The sequence below is a fragment of the Phyllobates terribilis genome, unplaced genomic scaffold (assembly GCF_046119375.1).
Source record: "Phyllobates terribilis strain yellow unplaced genomic scaffold, ASM4611937v1 Scaffold_1__5_contigs__length_1240528914, whole genome shotgun sequence".
Classification (NCBI taxonomy): Eukaryota; Metazoa; Chordata; class Amphibia; order Anura; family Dendrobatidae; genus Phyllobates; species Phyllobates terribilis.
Window position 1 is genome coordinate 985149088 of NW_027362761.1, and position 10918 is coordinate 985160005.

Consider the following 10918-nt stretch of genomic DNA (forward strand, 5'->3'; position numbering starts at 1 on the left):
GATCCTCAACCAAATTCAAGAAAACATAAGTATGAGCACAACTGTATATTATAAAGTTGTCAGTCCAGAATTTTTTAAATATATTTATGCAGGATACTACAAATTACCTTGCTCTAAAAATACATAAAGGGTACAAGGCTATAAGAACTTGTGTGAGTTCCGAATCGTTTGGATTATATATGCAGGCATCATTCATTTTTTTTTTAAATATGTAGTAGGTATTTTGATATTTTTCCTCAATTGGTTTACATAACAGTATTATAACTTTTCCACGCAACTTTTGTGCTTTACAATAATGAGGGAGATTTTACAGGATGGTCTATGTAACAACTTTCATTCCAATAACTTTCTGTAATTGATTGGTAATTTGTGTTTGATCATTTCACTGCAGAAATGGTTGGACTTGATAATTGGCTTCAAGTTGTGATTTTAAGTGGGAATGCAACTGCACCACTTTTTTTTTTATTTTTGTATATTTTTTAGAAAATTTTGCTTAATACTGTTGGTAAAAAAAATGTAAAAGTCCTTTTAGCTGAACGTGATAAACATTATTGAATTGCGAGCATCAAAGTCTGTTTTCTTGCTATAGAAGCCAAGGTTGTGGATTTTGGATGACTATAAACCACCATCAACCAGTCCAGTTATGTCTACATACCACTTAGGACTCAAGAAATAGTTTCCAGCTTTAGAAAACATGGAAATAAATCAGCAGAGCAAACCCTGCTGTAAATTCTTTTTCTATGAAGAATAAGTGCTTCACAAAAATTATAATTCTGTTGAAAACAGCATGGCAAGTGCAATCATGAATTTACAAGACAAATAACAGTGCCTGCAATGGGAGCGGGCAGCAGCTGTTTAGCTGAAGGCTTCCTTAGCATTCCTCCATTTACATGGACTTAGAAAACCTTGAACTAACAGTAAACTTTGTCAAAGCTCGGACAAATAAAAACAGATCAAGAAAAGTTACTCTGTGGACAATTGAATTTCATCTTTCCTGTTATTCTTGTCTGTTTTCACCCTGTCATTATTTCTTTTATTTTGTAACAACTACACTGCAGGGAGAGATCGCTTATTCTACAATTGATTTTAAACTGATTCTCTGGATTTTGCTAAAGGACTATGTAAAATGCAGAACTTGGCAGCTATCATATACTTGTCCTGATTTACTGAAATTGTCTTATTTTTGATAATGAAAGCATAGATGAGACATTACTAATATTCGGCAAATTTATCCTGAGTGATATACTTTAAACTTGGATCCTGTACTTAAAAACTGGCACATGGCAATAAAAAATTGGTGCTCAACAAAGTCGAGGCCACTTTCTTGGACATTTTTACCAAGTGTCTAGACACATGCCAACATCTGTTCTTTTTGTCACAATTCTTTAATAAAGTTGTCTAAATAATTAGCATAAGCATTTTGCTACTTCAACTACCTTAATTCTTGCACAATAATAATACATCTACCAAATTGTGTGTTAAACAGAAGGAACTATGCATTTATGGTCACATACCTGCTACTCACCTGTTCCGAGTACAACGCCAGGCTTTACTTCCTTTCCCCATTGCTGGCTCACACTGTCCTAGTATGCAACAGTTTACTATGGTATCCTGCCATGAACCACTGATGTCATCATCCATAGCCCTTTAAGGCCAGTTCAGACAGCTGTGCACTGCCTGAGTATTCAGGAAGTAGTGCATATTGTTTTCTCCTTTATTGGAAGTCTGCTGCCTCGGAGAAACCCTTGACTCTGCCCTTTCCTTCAAACCACACACCCAAGCTCTTACTACCTCCTGCCTCCTTCAACTCAAAAATATTTCCAGAATACATCCTTTCTTCAACCTTGAATCTAATAAAATGTTAGTGCATGCCCTCATTTATTTCCCACCTTGACTGCAATATCCTTCCAGCTAACACTCTCACACCTCTCCAGTTCATTCTTAACTCTGCTGTCAGATTAATCCACCTCTTTCCTCTCTACTCCTCTACTCCTCCAATCTACAAATCCCTTCATTGACTTCCAGTTCCTCAATGAATCCAGTTCAAACAACTAACATTGACCCATAATACCGTCCAAAATCTGTCTCCCCCATATATCTCCGAACTAATCTACCGATATCTATCCACATCTACTTTTTGGTCCTCCCAAGACCTCCTTCTCTCCTCCACATTCATACATTTCTCATCTAGTCTGCTCCAAGACATCTCCCGATTATCCCCCATCTTCTGGAAATCCGTGCCCCAACAAGTCTGATTATGCACCACATTCAGAACCTTCAGATGGAATTTGAAAATGCATCTCTTCAAGAAAGCTTACAGTCTGCAATTACCCCGCTATCATTTCACCTCTTCTGAGCTACGTCAATCCCCTAACCTACTGTCTCTTTCCCCATTATCCTGTTGAATGTAAGCCTTCAAGGGCAGGGCCCTCTCACACTCTGTACCAGTCTGTCACTGTTAGTTTGTTCATTGTAATTTATAACTGTATTTTGTGTGTAAATCCCTATTCACATATACACAACAATTGAATCAATGGTGCTCTAAAAAGAAATAATAATAATAATGCTGTTATCATGTGCTTTGCAAGAGTAACTTCACAAATCTCACTTGGCTCTGCATCAGCCAAGTGCCTGATTATCTTCACAGCAGCTCCTGAATGCTATCTGGCAACTAACTTCTACTACCAACTCAGTTCTACTAAAAACTGGTGCTATCCAGTCCCTCTTCTCTGTTATCAAGGTCATTGATAACCCACTCATCTTTGGTATTTATGATGCTATACACACTAGTATCAAGATGCCTAGCTATTCTGGTGCTGTCTGCAGCCATAATCCTGCTGTATCAAGGTAACTGGCAACAAACTTGCCTTTACTATTCCTGTGTATTACTGCACCCCTGCAACATGGTTTCAGATTGCCTACACAGCCCTGTGCTTTTTTGTGTGCTACTGCACTTCTGTAGCAATGTCCCAGATTAGCTACACAACTCTGTTGTGTTTGTGTGCTACCACAATCCTGCAAAAAGTTACCAGATTTCCTACATTCCTCTGGTGTTCCTGTGTACTACCACACACCTGCAACAAGGTACCAGATTGGCTATTCAACTATGCCATTCCTCCGCTGTCTGCACATTTGGCTTCATTGAGTATATACAACTATGTTGATCCACCTACTGTTTTGCATATCCAGCTCTACTGGTCCTCCCTGTTCTAAGTGCTATCCTCCAAGTCCAGCTCCTTGGAATCAATGTCTCCAAGATGTGCTGCTCACCTTGACCTTAAAGGGGTTGTCCACTACTTTATATCCCCCCCCATGTATCCCCCTGGCGCCCCTAAGACTTCTTGTGAATACCTTCTGTTGCTGATAATGCCTGTGAGCGGCGCTATCACTGGCCGCTCACATGCATCACGTGACCCCCGGCTGCTGCCGGCTCTGACATCCTCTGATGTCACGACAAGTGCTAGCAGCAGCCGGGGGTGAGCGGGGTTACCCCCCGCGTTACACCCGGCATCCACCGCGCGCTCTGCCTCTCCCCATTCATTGGGAAAGCGCGCGGTGGATGCTCGGTGTGACGCGGGGGTAACCCCCCCCACCCCCGGCTGCTGCTAGCACTTGTCGTGACATCAGAGGATGTCAGGGCCGGCAGCGGCCGGGGGTCACGTGATGCCTGTGAGCGTCCAGTGATAGCGCCACTCACAGGCATTATCAGCAACAGAATGTATTTACAATAAGTCTTACGGGGCCCGTGGGGATACATTGGAGGGGGAATAAAGTACTGGACATCTTCTTTAAGCTTGGTGAATTCAGCTCAACAAATGAGCCCATAACAATATCACATGTAAAAAAATAAAATTAGCATAAACTGAACATTTTATAATAAATTTTAATGTCTATGTCTCGTCTCTGCACCCGGAATTTACAATGAAATATAGCAACTGTAATTTATACCATTTGAAAAAAATTACTTCCACTGGAAAATGAGATCTGGAATCTATTTGATACTTATGGCAACTCTATTCAGCTTCAAAAGAGAGGTTCCATCTCACATTATCCTCCTCATTCTTGCCCATGATGCAAATATATACAAGGTTTCTCTCTACATAAAAAACTATTTTGACAAATATGAAGAAGAAAGCAACCCCTAGTTCAGATCTTTCTCCTTTGCTATGTGGGATGAGAAGGAATGGGAACACGTGCCAAGATATTTTGTTCTTTTAAGGGAAGTGGTGTGTATTTCATTGCTGAAGGGTACCTGTCTGCAGTTTTGATCCTGGTGACCTGGAGATCTGCCTTAGGCCACAGCCCTACTATAAGTATTTGGTCAGTATTCGGTCAGTATTTTTTCTCAGGAGTGGGAGCCAAAACCAGGAGTGGGTGATAAATACAGAATTGGTGACTTGTTTCTATTCTACCTTTTCTCTGATTGTTCCTCCCCTGGTTTTGGCTCCCACTCCTGAGAAAAAATACTGACCGAATACTGACCAAATACTGATAGTGGGGCCATGACCTTAACATAAATGTGTGTAGCTTTTTGTAGTACGATGACCCTGAAATTAAAGTTTTATTCTAATGATCGCCACACCCTCAAGTACATCTGAGATGGCTGCTAACTCTGAATACATTCCAGTCTCTGTAGTGAACAAAAGCTTCATAATTCTATCCCACTTCAGGATGGCGTTAAATTATGTATTTTAAGAAGGGAGAAAAACAAGAAAATAATACTGTATAAAAAATGCCACAAGGTCCTTTTTTCCCTTTTTTTTGCAGGTTATACAATAGCTTACGCACCATTTTGCGTTTATGTTAGTGTTTAATCTTTTATTTAAATTTTGTGGTTACAAACAGTGACAAGATGCTATGTCAATGCTGCAGCCAAAATAATAACACTAGAACAGCAGTGCAGCGCCAGCACTGGAGCCTCGGAGGGTAAGTACTATCTGAGTTGTTATTTTACATTCTAGGAAATGTTTAGGGTTTATTTTTCGAAAACTAGAAAACCCCTGTAAAAATAGTACGAGTGTGAGCTATGTACAATTATGTAATTCTTGTCTATATACACACTACACATAAATTAATACAAACCGCTAGTAAATAGAGATAAACAATTTGACTTTTGCTGCCTTGGCCAGCTATCCAGCCCAGTCCACTGTGGTAGCCAGTCTTCACTTCTGTGCGCATAATCCTTGACCTGGCATCCCGGTCACCTCCAATCACTTATTTGACCCTGCAATGTCACCTAGTTATTATGCATCATGATATCTCATGACTTGTGTCGCGCCACTATATACAGAAGTGAATATCGGCTATCATAGAGGCACGGCTGGGATACCGGACCAGGGCAATGTGAAACAAATTGCTCAACTTGAAGTAGTACCTATTCCCTGCTACAGAAGTCCCCCAAAGTACTGCTCTTACGATATCTTAGCTTTACTTATATAAAACTGTTAATGTGCTTGAAATGGAACCTGTCACATCATATTCTGCAGGCAGCATAATATAGAGTGGAGGGAGCTGAGTGAATTGAAATATATTTTTGTGGGAAAGATTCTATATCACTTGTAATTTATTCATTTGGTTGCCTGATCTTTTTATGCTGAAAATTCTAGTGGGTGGCTTGAATCAGTAATTGACAGCTTTCTCTGTATAAGTGGACATATAGAGGTAGCTATCAATCACTGAAAACAATCGCACACTGGACTACCAAGCTGGGATTTAAATGAATGGATTCCAAGTTGTACTGAATCTTTTTAGTCAAAGCTACATTTCAATCTACTCAGCTACTCCTGGTCTATAACATGATGCCTGCAGACCAAACACCATGATCAACATGGCAGGTTCCTATCAAAGAAAGTACTATAAAGAATAGAGGTGAGCGAATATATATGATGTAAATCAAATTCGTGTTCTATATTGGTAAATTTGATAGACCCTACAAATTAAAAAATTTGCAATTCGACTAGTTTGAATAACCAAAAATTCCAGCTGTAGTTTTACACAATGTGGAAGATTGTATTAGCCAGAGAAGGCTCATGTAGCGGTGTCCAAAGAACACCGCAAGGCATGATTCAAGTACGGCCACAAATGGGGAGGAAGAAACAAAACACCGGCTTTATTAAGTTAAAGAGGATATATGCTGGAAAATAGAAATAACTGTTTTTATAACAATGATGTTAATAACATGATTATAAGGAGAAATAGCTGAAGTGCTATTCTATGCTCCAGCTATGCCATTGACAGTACAATACACACAGTAAAAATCAGGTTTACAAACTATTCTCGGCTAATTCACTATCTGGCTTTTCCACTAATCAGGACACACTGCTACAGCGTCTTAACTAAAGATAAAACTGAGCTACACACTCAAACAGTACTGTACCGGTGTTTCACTCACAATTGTGCCGTCCAGGAATAGATAGGCAGCTGCTGCTTGGTTCTGTTGTAGTGGAGCTGGATGAGTTATGTTTGAGTTCTTTCTCGTGTAGATATGGTCTCTTTCTCTCTTCCAGTAGGCAAGTCTTATTCCCCTCTCAATGACAAGGGATGGCTGACACACTGTGTTATCTGTTACCCCCGGTAACCAATCTTCAAGAAAGCTATCATAGGGGCAGCATGGTAGCTCCGTGGTTAGATGTGTTGTTTTGCAGTGCTGGGGTCCTGGGTTCAAATGCCACCAAGGACAAAATCTGTAAGGAGTTTGTATGTTTCCCCATGTTTTCTCCAGGTACTCCGGTTTACTCCCATGTTCCAAAGACAAACTGATAGGGAATTTGATGGCTGTGGGATATCATAGCGCTATATATGCAAACCATAATGATAAATAAATAAAAGGCGGGATGAGAAAAAAGGCAGGAAATGCACCTGTCATTTTAGAATGAATCCAGATAGTGATAAAAGTCACAGCTCACAGCTTAGCTATAGAGGCAGGAAGAGAAATCCATAAAACACTGAAGAAAGTGTGTTTGACAGCACAGCAGTGAAGAACGGTGTCCAATGGGTTCACCCATAGCCATCTATCTTGCACTTTGGTGTTACTAAGGCTGTGTTTGCATTAAAGAGATTGAATTGAGGTGTATACAATCTTAGGTTATATCAGAGTGTTTTACACAACTTTTCTGTGCAAATGAAGTATTTGCAATTCAATTAAAAAAAATTACCTGGCAAATTACAATTTCAAAAGATTGTCACATTTCTGACTAAGAAAAAAAAAAATTAAATCAGGAGTATTAAAAGTAAAAAATGTAGTAATTTTTAACAACTAATCAACATGAAGAGTTTAGGTTAATTTTCATGAGTACATTTTTTTAGTTTCGCGAAGATAGTAAATAATTGTTCAGTAGCAACTCAGGACAAATGTTTGACCTAATTTTTCAGCCTCACCCGGTCAATGTGCAGTTGTTGCAGTCAATGCAGTGTTTTCGTACCTGGCATACCTTGACAAATGACCCCCAAAGCATTAAAAGATTGATTGTGGTTTCCAGTTACACTGAAGAATTTACAAGTAACTTCAAGGTTGCATTGATCTGGATTGAGTTAGAAACCCTTCCACAGAACAATTCACTATGGTGACAATATACGTAACACGGTGAAACATCAATATTTCCCAGATATCGATAGCTGCATAAAGGATTGTCAGCGTAGTATGTAGCGAAAATGAAAAAAAGGGGACAAGAGGAGGCAGTGCGTGAGAGAGAAATACAGTATCTCAGATCCGTCTAAATAGGACTGTGACTTTGATGCCCCCTGGCTGCCCTCATGCAATTCGTCTGAAAAGGTTTATTTCTGTGATAAGCTCTTTTTCTCTCTGTTAAGGCTACATTTTCCACTTCAGTGTTGTTAGGAGGGAGGAAGCAGAGATTGATGCTTGGACTAAGTTGTAATTAAGGCTATACAAATCATGTCGCTGCAGGAAGGATGCCCTATTCACTCATTGTGTCATTTTCTCTTAAATATATATTTTATTACATTATTTGATTTCTACATATCAATGACAGTTCAAAGATAGCCTACTAATTAAGCTGGTATCCTTGTCACAGGCTCATTTCTATACAGTCTGGCTGTCAAACAAGTTCAATGTGAATTTCACTTCTGATTATTAAAGGTTTATTGACAAGGCATCATTACAGCTCAAGGTTTGTAAAAGAAAAGCTGTCAACATTCAGTCCCTGGGAGCAGATACTGGTGACCATAGATGATGGGGAACAGGATTTGTTTACATTGCCATGACAATATATAGACTTATAAGGACCGATAAGGACAAATAGTGTAGCTAGTGATCATGTTTTTAGGGACGTGGCCATCTTGACACATTTTACATGTGATCTCTTCATTAATAATTCAGTAATTTCTGCATTAGGATATGTGCATGTTAGGAATTTGCAGCAGAAATTTCTGTATCATCTTTACTTATCTTGGCAGAAAAAACGCTGCGTAAAATAGGAGCGTTCTTGACACGTTTTTGATGCTTTTTTTAACTGCATTTTTGGTGCAGATTTTTCCCCACTCATTAGTATGGGTGAAATCTGCAGCTAACACGCTGAAAGAATTGACATGCTGCAGATTTAAATCTCTTGCAAATCTGGAAGGAAAAAATAAGCAAAGTGTGCATGAGTTTTCAGGAATCTCGTTCACTTTGCTGGCACTAAAAAATCTTTCAGGTTTGTGACAAATCTGAGTGGAAAAAAAGTATAAAAATGCGACAAAACTGCAACATGTGCATCCACCCTTAGTGTAAATAAAATCAATAATATAATGTGCATATGAACTATTAAACTACTAAGCCAAGTCTGACCAGCAGGGGGAGTATCTTTGCTGGGTGAGCCACCTGCCAATCATCGCTCTTTCGACTGTATTGGCATCTTGGAGCTGTAGAAGATAAGCTGCAGAGAGCAGAGCAGCAGGGGAATGAGGAGGGGTGAGTATTTTTTTTTTTTTTTAATGTGGGTCTCATTATTCAGTATGGAGTACTATGTGTGCCCATTATACTGTATGGAGCACTATGTCCCCACATATACTGTATGGAAGGCAAAGCAGGGCCCAATAAACTATATGGATCACTATGGGGGACCATTATGCTGTATGGAGGACTACGTGGGATCCATTACATCTTACTTTTCCAGGAGGGATAGGGGGTTACAGTAGGGTTATCATGCCATGCGTGTGGACGGTACCATGGAGGAATTCACTGTGGAGGTATTTTACTGTGATTGGGGAGCACTTTTATTAGCATCATACTTTATTATCTGCATTATTCAAGGTTTTTTATCCTGTGTTATTATATAAATAAATTAGGCCATTGGGCCATATGCTTTTTACTGCTCTTACATAACATTATATTATTCCAAGATTTTATTCTAAAATCTATTAATTAAAATTAATTTTGTTTGTAGGACAACCCCTTTAAGTTTGTTCCCATATGAAAAGGTTCATCGTTATATTTGATAATAAGGAAAAGCTTCCTCACTTGTATTTTTTAATACATATAGGTTGGACTTTTTCACTGTCCAAGGCACCTTCTTTTAGCCAGTTAGGCTGCCCAGCTCTGCACCTCACCTCCTTGATTGACAGCACTGGTTTTACTTTGGCTGGTGTTAGATGAAATCCTGCATATAACAACTGCATCCAGAGAGCAGTCTTTCTTTTGGTCTTTGCCATTTGTGGATGCACCAATACTGTGAGGATGTGAGCTTATGTGGCAGTGGTCTATGTGCAGCTCCATCGAGTGCAGCTATTATATGCATATTAAAAATATATCAGAAATGTAATCCCATGGGATCTATCCTTCCATGCTACCATCACCCTTGATGTGACCATTCATCTGTCTCATTCACAGGTATGTCTCCTGTCTCCTGATTTGAATATCCATCAAATCCATTGATACCAGTTCAAACCTGTATGTCTGTCTATTTTTGGTATGTGTCTTCATCCCTTGCTGTGTAACTAGTGAAATGCTTAAATTAGCTCCTGTCTGTTAATTCATACCCTCCTGTGATTCTCTGACCTGTCTCAGTGTTGCTCATCCCTTCTATTCACACCTGTCATCTTTCATGTTCAGTTAAAGGTATGTAAACTGGGAAGCATAGGCCAATGCTGACCGTGGTCTATGTGCAGCTCCATCAAGCGCAGCCATTAAGTACAAATTGGAAATATACCAGAAATGTACCAAATGGCCCTACACAATTACTCACATAGACGGTGTAACATACCTGGCGGCGTCCTTGCATAGTGGTCCATCTCCCAATGTGCAAGAGCGCGCACTTGATCTCTAGTCCAGACTGCCACTCTGGTTTCTTTCCATGTTGTCTGCTTTGGTTTGCTCTTGCTGTTTAGGGCGACGCCCGCTGAACTTCCTGTTTCTTGTAGCTGCTGCTGACACTCCCCTGATGCAGAGGTTACCCCCGAGTCTCTACACCCCTCCGACCAGGCGGAGGACCTCCAGTTGTCTCCTGAACCCTTTGGGGTGCTACCTGGTAGCGAATGGACAGAGACTTTCCTATACTCTGCACCTGATACCTCGCCCGCTTCGTCCAGTGAGTCCGACCTAGTGTACTCCGAAGCAGATGTTACCCCTGAGTCTCTATACTCCTATGACCTGGCGGAGGACCTCCAGTTGTCTCCTGAACCCTTTGGGGTGCTACCTGGTAGCGAATGGGCAGAGACTTTCCTATACTCTGTACCTGATGCCTCGTCCGCTTTGTCCAGTGAGTTCGATCTTGTGTACTCCGAAGCAGAGGTTATCCCTGAGTCTCTGCATTCCTCCGACCCAGCGGAGGACCTCCAGTTGTTTCCTGAATCCTCCGGGGTGCCACCAGATAACAAAGGGACAGTGACTTTTCTACACCTTGTACCTGATACCTCGCCCATTTCATCCTGTGAGCTTGACAAGATGTACCCCGAAGCAGAGGTTACCTCCGAGTCTCTG